This window comes from Xiphophorus maculatus, chromosome 19, assembly GCF_002775205.1.
Source record: "Xiphophorus maculatus strain JP 163 A chromosome 19, X_maculatus-5.0-male, whole genome shotgun sequence".
NCBI classification, from domain to species: domain Eukaryota; kingdom Metazoa; phylum Chordata; class Actinopteri; order Cyprinodontiformes; family Poeciliidae; genus Xiphophorus; species Xiphophorus maculatus.
In genome coordinates this window covers 14,818,013-14,835,346 of record NC_036461.1, presented here as the reverse complement: position 1 = coordinate 14,835,346, position 17,334 = coordinate 14,818,013, and the positions used below count along the sequence as shown (strand labels likewise).

The following is a 17,334-nucleotide window of genomic DNA, read 5'->3' as shown; positions in this document are numbered from 1 at the left end:
AGGTGTGGGTTGAGGCAATCCAGAAAGAAAGCTGCTGCTTTGTGACGGGGCCTGGACATGTTGGGTTTTGCCCAACAACACAAGAGCTAGTGGCTTCTCCAGAAACTGTTAGCTCCGTTTGTGTAAAACAGGAGAGGAAAACAGCAGTGGAGCAAATGCTGTGAGAGTTTTGAGAAACCACTGCATGCAAAAAGCCAGGCTTAGATTTCAGAGAAACTGAAATCACCGGGTCAAAGTGGGGGCAGGAGTGAATTTCAGAGACGATCTCCTGAGTGTCCATCTCCCCTATACGTGGTCAGCCATCCAAAAGCAAGCGAAGTCTCAGACGGTTTGCTCAACTCTAAAAATAGTTTTTGGGTGAATGCCAGTTAATGACTTGTTAGACAATTTCACTTATCAGAACCAAAAAAGTTAGAGTTCAGCTCCAGTTAGTTTGGCTCCAGTCAAGCCATCCAGATAAGTGATGGAGAAACAATCTGAAGCAAGGAGAGAGTTAAGCTGTGTACATACTCAGCAGGAACTCAATGGCCTGCCGGACACAAAAATATAGATCTTCATTAGTTTGAGAGTTCTTGCCAAATAAAAAAGATTATTTGGCAATAATCTTTTTTCTTGTGCGGTGTCCTACAACTATAATGTGACTGGCTAGAAATTATAAATGAACTAGGTTACCACTAAGAAACTTGCTTCAGTGGGAGGGCAGTATAAAGACTTGTGAAGAATGAAACATCTTTAAATGCGTCACAAAGAAATTGAGTCCTTTGTGTAGTTTGCAAGAACGCATTTTTGCAGATCATACATTATATTCAGCTTCCAATCATGACTGGCATAATGAGAGGCATGATTCTGAGGAATACATTGAGGGAGCAGATCACATGAATGAGAATGGCTCATGAGCTTCTCATTCATGGCTCATGAGCTTCGTCAGCAGCTGTTCTGCACATAAGGACGATTCCAGCAGTTACACAATGATTGTATTTGTTAAACTGACTACCTTTGGAGGTCCTGTCAACCCACCTACATCACAACATATTTGATTTGTTGCAAAATAAGCAAATTAACTTTCCTTAATATAGCAAACATATTTCACTAAATGTCGATTGTGCCTATATCGTGTATTTAAACATTAAAGGTGCAATTTGTAGCTTAATCAATGCCTTCTTATTTATGGGTTTAATCAGTTCTGTTGTGTAGTAACAGTAGAAGCGGGGAAAAAATAAGCCACAAATTCATTGTGGCATGTTTTTGTGTAAACGTGAAAAGGCAGAAATCCTCATAGTACATTTACCATAATGATTTCACTTCCAGTCATGGAAATACAAGACACACTGAGCTGAACTCCTGTAAAATCCTTCCTGCAACAGGATACATCATGGTGTTTTGTCATGCACTTGGTTTCCAACAGTAAACACAGCAATCATGGCAGAGAGAAACGACTGTCACGAGTTCACAGAGGAGGAGGAACGATTGACAAGCTGGAAAGTCAAATTTTATTTTCCATTTCATCGGAACCCAAAAAAAGAACAGAAGACATTGGTGGGACGTTTGCCTGCTGCATCAGACCGGGATTCAGGAAAGGGAGTTGGGTGTTTTGAACCAAATAGTACGTACTTCATCACAACCTCGAACAAAAACTATCTATCCTGCTTTCTGACTGAATGTTGAGTAAATGGGGCTGCTTTCCACATAAACAAACACACCCTTGAGATTCTGACCAATCACAAAATACTTTTACATGCAGAGGGGGACGAAAAGTTCACCAGGAGGATCCTGACAAGAAGGGGTGGATGACATGATGCTGAGAACAAATTACATATTAAACAAAATACAGTATCAAAAATGTTAAACTGCTTCGTTTAAATATTGTTCTGAAATCCTTTGAATTAGCATCAGAAGCAGATCTTTGAATAGAAACACCATCCAGGTAATTGGTCCGATCCATCAGTTCAGCTTATTGTCTAAACACCGATGACCCTTAAGAACACTGATCCTGCTAAAACCTTGTCACCTCTTGCACTCAGGGTGTGATTAACAACGCCTGATGAGGCAACATTAGCAACCTATCAGACCACCGACTTTTTTTTTCTCTAGTAGAGAAGCAGCGCAATTTACCGAGCAGCAGGGTACGAGCACAACAAGAGGGAGCTGATCGAGACGGAGCCAATTTGCACGTCAGCCGAGGGAGGCGTCAATGGCAGGACTACAAAAAACACACATAAAGGAAGAGACGGCGAGACAAATGGGAGTAAGCAGGAACCTGCTGCAATTTCCCACTTTAATTAACATGACCCCTGTTATAGGAAGCACAAGCCAGTTCAGGATCCGGCAGGGGCGCTCATTGTTGTCTACATTAGCAAATTTGGAGATAAGCTGGCTAATTGACTGATTTATTAAACAGCAAATTAAGCTATGACGCTCCAGTCCCCCCGACAGGAGCTCTAGTGGATTTCTCCGATGCATAACTGAGCGGCATGTCCCTACCTGTGCTCCTAGGCTCCAGTAACACAGCTAATGGGAGCTTTGGCCTCCACAGATGACAAGTGTTGTGTAACAGAGTGTGGTCACGCTAACACAAACAGGCCTTGCTCATCACTAGACCGACTGCAGAGCGTATCCACCCGCTGTTGATTTTTCTGACTTGCACTTCAGACGGGGAATATGTCACAGCTTTAGTAACACCCGTCGCTGCATATGCATGGAGGAATTTGTCAGTATGTGCGTTTACTTTATCTCTGCCACCCGTAGTCTGAGTTTTACTGAAGCAACAAGAGGAGTCTCATACAAAACAGAGCTCTCCTGCAAACAGTGCATTATAAAAAATGTTTTTAAAAAGCGAGCAATGCAAGAACACCAAGCAAAAATATTCTCTCAAAGTTTTCTATAGTGTTGCTGTCTTTATTTTCTGTTGTATTGTTTTCTTTTTCCTCCCAAAGTGTTGCTCTGTGTTGTGAAATATGCGTTTTGATTTTTTTTTGTTTGGTTTCCTCATCTTTGGATATATAAAAATCTAGATGTTGTTTTTGTACCTCTGAGCCTCTGCAGGAAATGGCAAACATGCAGCAAATCCCAGCTCTGAGAAAGCCTTCAAAGCTGCCACATTTATTTCCCCAAAACAAACAAGAAGAAAGGAGGAAAGAAAAACATAAAATTGCTGCAGCAACTGTCAGAATATGCTTGTTAAGAGATTAGTATTTTTTCTTAAACACTCTGGTTCGAAGTTTGTGTGACTCTTCATCATGAATGCCGTCACTGATACCTCTGCACCTTACACTCCTTTTAATACCAATAATGAAACAAATGAGGCCAGTTTAAGATGCTCAGTGGAGGAAATCACTCATAACTCAATCACTTCTTAAAACCTCACACCACATTTACAAAACAAATAAACCAGAAATCCCTACAGCAGTTTACTGAGGAGTGATTTTCTGCAACCTTTACATGGCCGAGAGGACTTCCTGGCTTGAGCACACAAACGCGGCCAAAAGAGACAGAGCGAGGGGAGGAGGGAAGGCTGAGGAGAGGATGGGAAATGCTGTGAGCAATCTGTCATCGGAGATGCTGGAAATGGCAAGGAAATGATTGCGTGGGGCAGCGAGGATGTGAGTAGGCAAACTAATCGGAGTCTGACTATTAATTCCTGTCGCACTGATTAAAAGGGTTTTGAAAAGGAGAAGGGAAAATAGCTGAGAATGACTGGCTTTCAGGGAGAAACAAACAATCTTAGCCTTTGTTTTTTCCTCTCTTGCATGAACAAGGCAAGGTTTGTGCTTGTTTATGTTTCATGCTCAGAGGCCTAAGCTCCAAGACTGGTTCAAATGCAAAAAAAAAAGGTGCATTTTTTTGTATTTAAAAAAAAAAAATCTGCTGAAAAATGCATTAAATTGGGTTTCGGACCCTCCCTAAATAAATTTAAATACATGGATTACCCACATTCACATTTAGTTTATTCTATGAAGCATGCTTTGTTTTTATTTTAAAAATTTCTATGACGAAATAGTTTTGCCAGTTAAAAAAAAACAAAAAAACAACAGCATTGATTTCAACATTTTTACAAATGACTTAAAAACATTTGAGCCAAACCGTATTTATATGTGGTTGATAAATGTGTCTACACGTTTCCACTGCAGCAAAGTTGGAAGTATCTACAGTTGATTGTAAATGCCCACCAAATGCTGATTTTAATCATGACGGCCTTTTAATGTCTAAAGGTGCAAAGACTGAAAGAGTGTCCTACAAGTCCTTGAAAAATATGGATTAAAGTACAGCTTCCATTATTGTATAATTCTCTAATCTTTAAAACTCAAAATGAAAATTGCTTTATTTTTCACCTTTCTGCTTGTGACCGATTGAGGTGATAAACTGCACATGCTTCCACTTTAGGAGATTCAATTAATCACGCTACTTTCGGTTTAATTTTAAATGCAAAATCTACATAATGGTTCCTTTTGAATATTCCCAGAATTTGGTAAAGCAGCATTTTCATAGCAATCACCATAGAATCATTTACAAGTTTAGAAGTTCGGTATAAGTTATTGAACTAAAACAGTCAAAAAAAAGCACCAGTGAACCATTACCATGACCCACTTGCTGGTTCAAACTTGTTCCTTCTACAGGACAGTTTTGCTAGATACTGTCCTGTTGATCTGGAATGCTCCACAAAAGCCGAGGTTTTGTACAATGGCCTTACCCAGTTAGCTAGCCTTCACAGTGTTGACCCCGTCACAACACTAAAATGAAAAACAATTATTTCTGTTAATAGTGTCCAATGTTGATTTCCCCCACACAGAACTGTGGCTGCTTTAGCACTTGTGCCTCTGAGTTGCGTTCATCTGGGAACATTTCTGACAGTTTATAGATAAAACATTAGCAGGGGCATTGCAGATGGTTCTGAGGCCAAATGTCACTGCATGGCTTTTAGGAAGCAGATTGGTCAGAAGGAAAGAGCCACGGTGGTTAAAATGGAGATCAGGGAAGCCGTTTTAAATTCTGACACCATCTGGATCCGCTCTGTGGGCTTCCAGCATGCATCTGATGGGCAACTTTGGACCCATGATTGATTGGCAAGTATTTCAGATGAGGCCTGTATTTGGCAAGGACCGCTGGCTGGCGGTGATGAGGGAATCAGAGCTCTCGCCTCAAAGCAAGGAGGAATCGCTTTGGCATAATTTAGTTCCGTGACTGACTGAGGACGAGAGAAGGTTTCCTCCTTCACTGACAAGAGCTACAGTCACAAATGTATGTAAATAGACTGAGTGTGGATATCATTTTCCAACACAGTATCGGTTTCTCATTTCTTTACCCAAGAAACAGTGCTGCCCACTCTTTGAATTCCCCAGTTAGGAATGATTATATTCATAAACAATGAATAAAATTAATTTGTGTGGATTTAATTAAACATGACTTATTTGGAGGAATTTTTCCACCTAAAGCGCATCAATTATACTCTGGATTTCAGAGCCACAGTTGCTGTAACTAAGGACAGCTCATGGATTTCTACATCGATACAAAGCTGGAGTTATTACACTTTCCTTGCAAAGTTAGATTACTCTGGAAAATGTCAAGGCGGCAGCTGTGTTGGAAGTTCGGAGGTTCTGGAACATCAACACAGCAAGTGCAAAATATAAAGTTTTCCTCCTGCGCCAGTCTAAATACTGATCCATGAGTCAAATTTGTCCTCACTGTAGCATAATTGCCCAAATTTCAATATTAATTGCTTCCTTTTGGATTTTTTTTCTAAATCAGGCAATTGTCACGCAATTCAATTAGTGAGAGCAAAAATAAACAACAATGAGCTTCATTTGATTTTGCCGTCACAATGGGGCTTAATGGGCTGTGCTCAGTTATTCAGAGAGCAACAGAAGCTGAAAGGCTGAGCTTTCCTCGCCAATGCAACGTGTTTGTGTGAAAGGAGGAGGATGTTTCTGCAGAATTTGAGGGGTCGTGATCCTAATCTCAGAATCACCAAAGCAGAGCGCAGAGATCTCGACAGGAAATTAAGCTTTTGTGCCCTTCCCAAACCCAAGAAGAGACTGGTTGCAGAAATGTTTTCCTTCAACAACAAAACTAAGGTGTTTCCGCAGGTATAAAGGTCCATCACAATGATTAACATATAAACAAAAAGTTTATTTTTCTAATGTAATTTAATTCCTGTATTTTATCTACTCACCACATGGACAGTGATGTAATTTTTCTATGGTGGGTATGGCTTAAAGCTTTATTTGATTAGTACTAAAAAGCAATAAAAAAATATATATATATATCAGTTTCAAGAAAAACATGTCCATGTACTGTGAATAATATGCTCTTATATTTAGCCTGGGACTCATTTTGCTTAAATAATTACAATAATACAGAGTGGCGTGATGATGACGAGGCTGTGAAACAATTAAAAAGTTTTAGAGAGCCCAGAAATCTGGAGAAACAGCCTTCAGCACGTCTTGAATCTCCACAAAATTACTACGAGTTAACTTAATTTTCCCAAAGTTTTGCTTATATTTTGTTCTGTTCACATTTATCTACCACGTTTTTCTTCCACTCAACCTTTCATTAAAATGCTTAAATGCAGCATTTTAAATAGCCAGCTTCTTCAGCAATTACTTTTTATGTTCAACCTTCCTTAGCAATTAAATGAGGTTTATGGCATAAATGTTGTATGTATTTGTACAGTTTGTATGATCTTTTTCTTTTCTTTTAAGAGGCCTATTTTTTTCTATTAAAAACTTTGAAGGCAATAACAAGGTGATTACAAGCATGACTGGCTTTATAGGTTTAAAGACTCATGATCAGAGTTTCATTCTGTAGGAACTGGGCCAAAATGGCTAACTGAAATGAAAAGGTTGCTGACCTTGGTATTGGCCATTTCACAGTCATACCATATCATAATTGAATAACACAAATAAAAAAATAAATGCTGAAAATACGTATATCCCTGTATGCAACTAATTTATGCTAGTTTTATGGATGAATCACTGAAATGTGCTCACTTTTTATTGTGCTTCATTAAGATACAGCTGTATGTCTGATGTTTCGTTCGCCACTTTTCTTCCCGATTTAAATCATGTTTCATTTAGGTCACAGGTGTTTTAAAAGCCACAACCAGATCAGTTAATCAGCATGAGCACAGGGGGGAGACAGCCAGAGAAAAGAAAAAAGAAAACAAGGTTACGACTGAGCACAGGATTTGATTTTCGTTTTCCACTCCTGCCCAAATGCCACGCTGCTTTTTATAACTCTGGCTCATACCGACCGGATGTTCAAGTAGCCACTCTTTTTTTTTTACCCCATGTCAGCAGTTACCCGTGTTTGAGCGTTTGAACTTGAGGAGTGGTCACAACACAAGCGCAAGACGTCACAACGAGCCAAGTGACAGCAACACGTCAGGCTGCGCTTTCCCTTCACACCTATCAAAGCAGGGAACGACAGCAGGGATGACAGATTTTTCATGTTTCGTGTCCAATTCAACCATCGTCAGTGTTCCAATGCGGCGCCGCTCGCCTGGGATGGCAACAGAAAATCTGAAAGTCAAAATTTTGTGAAGTGAAACAGATGAGAGCATGTCAGAGTGCTGCTTGTTTAAATAAACCTCCATGGAGGATGGAGATGCTGTATTGAACTGTTTGCATAAGGGCACAACTTAAGCAAACAAGGTTCCTTGGATCCTCCAGTTTATTAAGGAAATTGTGCAGCAGGAAATTTTGAAACCTAAGTCAAGCAAACTAGGCTGTGCGGTGAATGACAGATAGAGCACAAAGACAGCGAGGAGTGAGGAGGAGAAGACTCAGCAGCAGCAAGCTGGATTTTAATTGGCTATTTGTTTTTCATCAGTCCCACAGGAGACAATATTTATGAGTCTGATCGTTCCACGTTGCTCTGAAGGTACCAGACTGCCTGCTAGAACGTGATACGCAGTGAATCTTGAATTTTTTCTCTCCATTTCCCTCTTTACTGTGAAGCCGTTTCTGTTCTGCATGCAATCTTAAGTCTAACTTAGTCTCATAACACGTGTGGGGAGTGCTGCAACAGCTACAGAGGCTGTTAATAAAAGTCAGGAAACATCTTCTGGGAAAGACCACATATAATTTGTTGAATCCATTTCAAAAGTACACAGAAACCCCAAACAAAACAGAACAGCAGTAGCATGTCTCAGCTATCACCATTTGCATTCATTTGCTGATATAATGAGCCAAAAGGCCAGGTGGAGGCAGAACAGGACCAAGCCTCACGCTGGCAATCAGATTAAGATATCAGAGGAAAAGGTTTGCCTAATAGAAAACCTAGAGAGATAAGCCATTCTATGAAATTATTGATGAGGTTTTGGAGCGCTGATGAGAATGTTTGACTAACCTGACCCTGGGTTAATCAGAATTTCAGAGATGCTGCTGAGAGGGGGTAAGTTTCTGTCCCTACCTCCCAGCGTGGAGCTGAGTCACAAAAACAGGCCCAAAGCGCATTCAGTAAAAACAGCCACTGACTGTACCCTACAAAAGTATTCACTTCCCTTTCATTTTTATTTATTTTTGTCTACATTTTATCATTGTACAACCAAACACTTTTACAAGACTCAGACCAGAACAAAGAAGTGAATTATCGTTACTATGAAAGGCTGTTGTGTTTGTTAGACAACATTAGTGAACAAAATAATACAATGAAAACCAAGGAATACACCACAACACACCAGGTAGGTTGGTATAGAGTTGTGGAGAATTGTAAAGCACAGTTAGACTATGAAACAGTTTCACAGAGCTTTGTTTAATCCATCATTTGGACATGGAAAGAGTACGCTTTAACTACAAACATGGCTGTCCAACTGGCAGGTAGGACAGGACAAGGTGTGCATTAATCAGAAGCAGTCAAGATCCACAGCTCAGGTGAGAGCATCTGTTGTGACATTAACTAGCAGATGTGCATTACTTAAAGCCAAGTTTTATTGGAAGAGTGGCAAAAAAAAGCTTTTATTGTGAGCCATGGATGGGGAAACTAGAGGTGGAAGAAGGTGCACTGGTAATAAGAGACCATAACAAAACGTTATTGGTATAAAATGCCAAAAACTAACCTGTCATATCACCCTGAATACACCACACCACTATACAAGATGGTGGTAGCAGCATCATGCTGTGGTGACACTTTGCTTCAGGGACTGGGAGGCTGATTGGAGTTCATGGGGAGAGAGATTTAGCTAATTGAAGTGTAGCTCTATATTTGCAGCAAAAGCAGTTCTATTCTTCTATATAGTATAGTTAGAATTATGCACCATTTTGTGTTGTTTTATCACATAAAAGCCAACTAAAACCTTTTTAAATTTTAGCTATAATGTGATAACATGTGGAAAAGTACAAAGACTGTGAATACTTCTCGAAGGCATAGTTTAAGTACCAGTAAATCTTTGTCCATCACAGCACAACAAAATACCATCTGTTCTCAACAGAAACACAATGCTTGTATCTGGTTTTTGAGAACAGCATGCGTTCTGGTTGTGGAAAATTGTCAGCAACATAATAGAAAAAGGGTCAGTCTAAATTCTTTTTTTTTTTTCAAGAGGAACCCTTGGGGGTTTTACCTTCTACTAGTGTAAAAAAAAAAAAAAAAAAAAAAGGAAACAAAGAAGTTAACTTAGAACTGGAAAATGTGCTCCCACACATCCTCCCACTTGCACAAAATGCACCTTCACACGCCCACAAATAGCTTAACGCAAGTTCACTTAGCAATTGACCTGCTACGTAGTCAGAACATAAGTGCTGCAAAGAGTTCAGACTGCAAGCACAGAACAAAACTTCGAGCATCTTGTCAGCTGGAAAAATTGACCATCAGGAGGCAATTTGCTAATCAAACAAGGAAAGCGTGAAGCAAATCTCTGCAAGAAGTAGCTAAAAGCTTGCCAAGATATGCTTGAACACCCAAAAAGAGGAGAAGTGCTGCAATTCAGAAGGACCCAGGTGATCTAAAACGGTAGGTTTTGATGAAGGAACAGCTGCCCCTCGTGCTCTCCAACAGAAGGCCCTTGAAGATAGCAGTGAGTGGACTTAATCTCCCATCCTTCCACTCAGGCATGACAAGGTTGTCGTCACTCTCGGCAACCGCCCTTTACTTCACCCCCTCTGTGCTGCTGCAGCCCAGCGTTACCTTGCCTACATCAAAATGTTCAGGCTCTGCATTATTTCAGGCAGCTGCTCTGGCTTCAGCTACCACGTTTGGACGTCTGTCTGTTTCACGAACGTTTGATTCTTCCTCCCTGAGGCAGGGAATGGGGGAAAATGTTGTGCTATAAATCAAAACCCCATAAAAATAGGCCACACACTGCGAGAGATCAGCCAGAATGAATTGTTCTCTGCAAGAGCTGCAAAGGAAGCTTTTTTGAATGATTTTAGAAAAACCAGAAGCAATAACTGTCTGGAGTCTTTCTTGGAAACTGGCCAACCAAACTAAGAGAAGATTTTTTTGTTTGTGTTTATAAAAATGCTTGAAGATGGCCATCATTTATAAATAATGAGGACTGACTGACATTTCTCAGCCCTGATAGTTTTATGGAAGAAAACTATCTGCTGTAATTATTAACAGCAGTACGAAGTTTATTATGAGCAGCTATCTCAGCTGAGGTGAGATCTGAGTAGGGGTTACAGTACTCTGATATATGGTCAGGTTAGCTTGGCCTTGCACAAGTTTTCTAACTGAATAGGAATGCACTTTGTGAAAATACAGGTCACTAGGACAACACCACTGCCTATGACCCAACTCACATTGAACCCAACCTCACTGGACCCAGCTGACTGCAGAGCTCCCTGGAGGGGGTTACCTCAGCCTAATAAAGCTAATAAAGGACCAAGGTTTAATCATCAGGGACTCCACCCAGAAAAGTCCTGCTACCCCCGGCTCAGGAAAGATTTCAACTTCCTCTGGTGGTTTTCCATCAGGAGCCTCAGAATATTCCAGTTTTATTTCTCCTCTGGCCAGTTTGCCATGCGAGAACATACGAGGGGCCAAAGGACAACATGTCCTCCGGGATCATCCAGGACCCCTCCACCAAGTAATGGAGCCTATTATAATATGCATTATCCTTGGGGGAGTTTGGTGTAGAGCTGCTGCTGCTGTAGTCTAAAGGACTTTTGGTCATGTTCTCTGATTTTCTCTGGTACAAAAATGAAGATTTTTCAATGTTTTGTACCAATCATGGTTGTAAGGGAATGCATAATGAACTAATATATACTATTTGGCAATAAGAGGTTCCTCAGTGTTGTGTTGGTTTAAGTACTGATCGAACACTATGTATGTTCTCTCATCAATTAGCAATAAACAATGTGTATTTTTGACATATTGTAACAATATCTTAGAAAAAGTTGTAGATGTTCAGAGAGTGAATCACCTTTTTAATTCATCTTAAGCTCCTGGTCTGTGTGTTACATTCACAGGCAGCAGTAGTTCGCATACAAGTGTTAAGAACTACAATTAGAGGCAAAATATTTTTTATATCAATGAAGTTTATATTCATGTCTTGTTGTAAAACAACTTACATACTATAAACAATGAATCAAAATTTTAATTATTGCATCTATCTGCATTGTGATTAAGGCCCTTTAATCTCAGCCACATTGGGGTCAACAACACATAAGGCATTTCTAGGCCTTATTTTTAATGAATCTCTTTACAAATCTGTTCACATTAGCACAGTTTAAATTTATACTAATTTATATTGCCTAACCTGCACAGCAGACACATTTAATTTACTAGCATCCTTCAAGACTTTAGCTCCTAGGCCTTGTCTAATGAGAGACCGTATGAAAAATATACTTAAATCAAATTACATAATCAGCTTCCGGCCTGAGTTCTGTATGAATCAAAGCAATGAAACAACACCCAAAGCTTGAAGTTGTCCAATGACTAATTCAGTCACACCAAACTAATTACTAGTTTGCTGACAAATGCAGTGAATTAACATCAAACACTGTTCATAGTAAAGTCTGTGGCCTGTCTGGGCACAGTTATGAGGAAACTTAAAAGGGAATCAGATATGGAAACATTTTATCTGCTGCAGCTTTGATGGGGCAGCATTCTTTGGTGCAGAGATGTTCCTAAACTGCTGAGTGGAGCCGTAGATCAACAGCAGGCTTGTTGCACTCTCAGAGCCGGAGGGCACCTGTGTGCTGTGCTGCTCTCTGTCAGGTGTGATCACACAGCGGTATCTCCCACCACAGCCTGCCGGGAGCATGGACGCGAGGTGAGCGGGGCCGATTGTGCCAAATGAAAGGGACTCACATTGAGGCCTGCGTGTGCTCTGCCTCTCTAAGCCGCTTTGGTCTGCAGCTTTGCACTTTTTCAAAGTGTTGGCTTGTGCCATGGATGCTAAGCTTGCCACTCTAGGGCTGGTTGCCGTCCAAGGGTATACATGGTGAGAAAGAGATGAAGAGACCCAGATGCATAGGCAGAAACAGGTATAAAGGCAGTGTTAGAAGAAGATCACAGTTACTGCTATTAGCCATGGGCAAATGATGTTTCTCTGGAGCATTGAAGTCCACATACGAATGGAAGAAACACACCCTCATGCCTCGGAAACCCCTCTGGCAAACTGTTCCCAGTGTTCATAATTTGATTTCAGAGGTGATCTTCAACATTCACTCCGGATGTAAGTGAAGAAAAGCAACAGAAGCATTTGGTCTTTTCTATGTTCGGTCTGTCCACATCGCTCATAGTTTTCTGAACTTTGCTCCTCTTGATGCTGATGAGACTGAAAAAGCAGCCCTACTTCTGTTATGTCACGGAGCCTCCCTTACTTCTTCCTCTTTATCTTTCCGGTTGCAACACGGCTGTGCTCTCAGCCTCTTTTCTCAGCGGATTAGACAAGCCGAGTGCTGAGGGCTTTTGCATACAAAAAAAGCTCAGGGATCAGAGGAAACAACCTTACTGTGGACTCCAGACATCAGATCGGATATAAAACTTAACCCTAACAGGAGGCTGCAGTTGCAGTAACACTGAAATTGGCTGAAGAAAAGTTTTCAGAATTTAATTATTAAAGAACAAGTATACAGTACATTAGTACTGATCAAAGTTGTTGAAGTAGGACAAGAGGGACAACATTCTGAACATGTATTAGGAATTATACATGAACTCCCATTGCAGGAATATCTTTTATTATTGTTTCATTATATTAACTAAACAAATTAATATCTGTGGATGTTTTTGCATAATGAATGCCATAATATTATAATCATTTAAGTAAATATTTTCAGGAAGTAATCTATAGCTTATGCAGTCTGCTAACATAAGGTTTTTAAAAACCGAACAACATTTAATCAAATCGGAATATAAACAATCTTGTTGATTTCATGTGAAAATTTAACAACACAAAGAAGCATTTTAGCTGAAGGTAAAAAATCTGTACGGACGATTAGCCAGCAAAACTATTTCTGCTGCCAAACCTTCAGTGGTCATTTCAAGCTAAGTTGTTCTAAAAACCATTTGCTCTGGTTCTCTTTCCATTCGCTGATTTTAAAGTCCCAATGGTGTCTCCTGTAGACTGTCTGTATCATCCACATTTTCCAAAATGAGCGCCAGACAGCTATACTAATAAAGAGGCTAATCCAACCAGGCTCCTGGGGCTTAGAGGCATTCACCAACGGAGCAGTGTATATCCTCACAATCGTTCTACTCTATCATGTTCCTCTGCAGTCAGAAAGAGAAGTGGTTTGGGTCAGCTAAAATAATGCCACTGTACTGACAAATCAAGTAACTATTTAACTTAATATCAGAAAGACACATTTAAACCGGAAGAAAAACAGATTGACATTTAAATTTCTGAAGAAGGTGATACAATCATTGCTTGCTACAGATTCTTCTTCCAACTTAAATGATTCTGATTGTGTAGAGAAATCTTTAAAAAGTTACTTGTCTACCAAGATGTTTACCAATGCTAACCAATTGCCGTGGTTTTTGTTTCTCTTGTGGTGTTATAAATTCCAATACACACAACATATATAAAAAAATAAAACAAAACAAAATAAAAAAAATATTTATTTTGTGGAATCCTGCTGTGGAAAACCTTACATCATTACCAGGTGAGATGTATTATCCACTTACAATTCTTAAAATTTTGAACTACTGAACAACATCGGTTTTACACATTAGAGACTGACCAGATTGTTTAAATGATATATTACTGACAGACTTAAAGAAAAAACAACTGTCCAGTTTGGCAAGAGGTTCAGCAGATACTGCATGTACACCCCCGCAACCCAACATCTCAATGCACCCATCATCCTACTATAAAAGCACCAGGCCCTTGCAGGATATTGTGCAGAGTTTTAAGAAGAAAAAAAGTGGTGAGCCTAAACAACACTGTCTATAGTCGTATATCACTCAATAAAGAAAAGAAAAAAATCCAGCATCAATCTAAGAAACTTGAGAGATGCATCCACCTTGTGCTTATAGTTTACTATCCGGCAAGTCTCTATGAATGTCACTTTGTGAAAATCATATTTCTTTTCATCTTTGTTTGAAGTACATATCCATGCAACTGAATCCATTGTAAACCTTTCTTGAAAACCACTCTTCAAATTTGCAATGCTAAAACACAATAAATCAAATACTTTTTGTCATATTACAAGCATACTCCCACTCTTAGGGTCAGGTTACTATCACAAAATAATCCAATTTTTAAGTTTTTGTACTGTGGGAGGAAGCTAGAGTACGCAGAGAGAAGAAAAGGAACCCACACATTTAAACTCCTCATGGAAAGGCCTGCTCTGTGGAGACTGGAACCACAGAGACCTTCTTGCCGACAGGCAAATGTGCAAATCAACCAACTCGCATTGTTGTTCAGCCATGGAGGAGCTACTCTGTCAAGCACACAGTTATAATAAGCTGTATTAATAAATCTTTAACATATATTATATTGACTAAATTGTGTTAAAATGGAAACAATAATTTTGCATTTGCTCTCATTTTGAGACCCATGTTCAATTTTCCTAAACGTGCAAAAGGACAGTCAGTTTACACAGGCTGTAATTTTCAAGGATATAGTTTGCTAGACTAAAAGTACCTTTCCTGCTAGAGGCCACAAAGCAGGTGAATTATGCTGCTTTTATCCATTTGAACTCTGCTGCAGAGGACATGCTTCCTTCACATGTTGACCCCGACTTGCTTCTTAAAGCAGCAGTATGCAATTTTTATATAAAAAAAAAGTGTTTTACATATTTGTTTAAACTTGTATTGTACTGTCACTATGGTGTGACAGTACAATATGAGATAGATAACCTGTGAAAAGATCTGTCTGCTCCACCTCCTCCCTGAGCTACTACTGCCGTCTGAAGAAAGGCACCGCTCTCAACCAAAGACAGCCAATCAGAGCCAGGAGGACGGTCTTAGTGCTGTTAATCAAGCTCATGTACACATTGCTCAATATGCTGGTGGCGGAGAAAAAATGTACCGTTACAGGAAAACTGTTTATCCATTATCACTGGCTTGCCTGCACATTCGCTATAGGCTCCGTTATCTGGAAGAAGCTGCAGCGTAGCAGAGAGCAACACAGCCTGATTATCTGTTTAACATCATACTGTCTTGACATATTGACGGTTTCAATAAATAGGTTATATATATAGAGAGATATTTTATATATATATATATATAAATCTGCTTGTTACGCCCCCTTAGGTCTAGGGGTCCAGGGGCGGCAACATAAAATGTGTCCAGAGATAAAAGTGGAATGAAAGAGTGATTTATTACAAAATGAAGGTTTTCACAGAACCAAAACACAATACAACTTAACCCAATTAAACAAAAGTAAAGGACCAACAAATGCAGAAATCACTGAGTGCAAATTAAATAACAAGATGTGCAAACACATCAGTCTAAAGTAACTCAAAACAACCAAAAAGAAAGAACAAAGGGGAGCACCAAAAAACCTCCCAAACACAAGCCTCTAGCTTGTTCAAGATTTACCTAAAGCAGATTCACTACTAAACAAAAGAAACAACAGCAAAATAGCTCAAACTGTCCACAAACAGTCACCAAACACGGAAGGTGGGGGTCAGCTGTACACAAACTCTTCCTGCTAGCTGCCCCACTGGAGGAATGAACTCGGATGTCTTTTATATGATGCAGGTGGGTCTCATCAACGTCTGATTGGCTTTGCTGCTCCAATGGGGTGGCTGCTCTCCTGCAGCTTCTAGGCAGCCAATCAGAAAGCTGTGCCCGCACAGCTGATCCTGCATAATAGAAAAAAAGAGCCTGCACAGCCTCAAGAGGCCAGGGGCCGTAACACTGCTTTATCTGCTTTTTCCTTTTTTTGATAATTACTCTAGTTGCTAATGCATTATTTTAACAGTTCTGGAATGTGCAGGTTATATTTGAGAGATAACCCTTGCAGAGACATGTTGCCCAAATCACTGTTATTCAGGATCTCTAACATGAACACAGTGCCATGTTTTCATTGGTGAGAGGAATTACAGCTCAGAGCTGGTGTTAGAATACAGATACGCCTCAGAAGTCACATGAAATGGTGATATATCATTTTATCTGGTACACCATATAAAACTCTAAAAGAAGACAGCTGTAGTTTTGAGAAGCAATGTGAAAAATTTAAATTTTTAAGGGTTGTGAATAATTCTGCAAAACACTGGAAATAGTTTCAGTTATAGAAATACATACAAATCAATAAATAAACTGTCTTACACATTCTAGAGACTGACCAGATTGTTTAAATGATATATTACTGATAGACGTTAAAAAAAAAAAAAAAACAACTGGCCAGTTTGGTATGAACGACTGACCTATGCAGAGCATAAGTAATATTATTATTGCTTTTCAGCAATTTCCCGTTGGGGATCAATCAATAATGTATATTCTATTCAGTACTGCTCTAAATATAACATCAACTCTTGTAACCCCACTTTGCAAATTATATTTGTTTGTACAAATAATGCATAAATTAAAAATTTTAAAGCTTTATCACTTAATTTTTACTTTTCAAGCACATAGACATAATTTGCACCCACAGAGCAATGTAGAAAAAACCCCCGGGTGAGTGACAAGGATAGAACTGAAGTGTAATTGTTCAATCAGAGTTCATGTCGATCATTTTTGCTGCTATATTTTCTATAGAAAATTGGAGTTACTGTTCAAACGCAGCCTTTTCACGAGCAGAAAACCCCCCACTGAAAGTGAGAAATTAGCACCAACACGAGGTCAACCATCGGTTGGAGAAAAGAGGATAAAAATAGAAGCTCCCCATTTGATTGGCAGGTATTTTTTTTGCTAGTGTTAAAACACTTTGGCTTGGCACCAGGCGCAGTGTAAATACTGCATTGGTGATGTGATGCAGCAATATAAGATAAAATGTAGGCTTTACAT

The 17,334-nt window shown here is 39.6% G+C and overlaps 1 protein-coding gene across 2 annotated transcripts in view; it reads right to left on the bottom strand.

Moving 5' to 3' along the window:
• Window positions 1–17,334, bottom strand: part of alk (ALK receptor tyrosine kinase) — a 408,994-nt gene that overhangs the window by 309,665 nt on the left and 81,995 nt on the right. The gene's annotated exons all lie outside the window — the stretch shown is intronic.